A 518-nucleotide genomic window follows, 5' to 3' on the forward strand; every position below is an offset into this window, starting at 1 on the left:
CACACACACACACACAGACAGACGGACGGGGACACACAGACACACACACACAGACAGACAGACAGACAGACAGACGGACGGACACACACACACAGACAGACGGGGACACACACAGACAGACAGACGGACACACAGACGGACACACACACACACACAGACGGACGGACACACACACAGACACACACACACAGACACGGACGGACAGACACACACAGACACACACACACACACACACACACACAGACGGACAGACACAGACAGTCTCATCTTCTAATCAACATTGTTAAAAGTCGATTAAAGAGTTTTATATTTTATATAAAGTCTCAGTTGGTGATTTTCAGATCTGAACCAGGTCCTTGGATCAGTCTCACACATGTTCCTTCATCACCATTAATTTGGATTAATTTGCTGCTGAAAATAGTTCCTCCTGTTAGAAACTACAGTTGATCAGCTGATTCAGGAAATTAATGAAACTTTTTAAAAACTTTATATCTAGTTTTTACATCATCAGTAGGAAC

Source organism: Seriola lalandi, unplaced genomic scaffold (genome assembly GCF_002814215.2).
Source record: "Seriola lalandi dorsalis isolate HSWRI2012SDOR001 ecotype SW California unplaced genomic scaffold, Sedor1 jcf7180002054667, whole genome shotgun sequence".
NCBI lineage: Eukaryota > Metazoa > Chordata > Actinopteri > Carangiformes > Carangidae > Seriola > Seriola lalandi.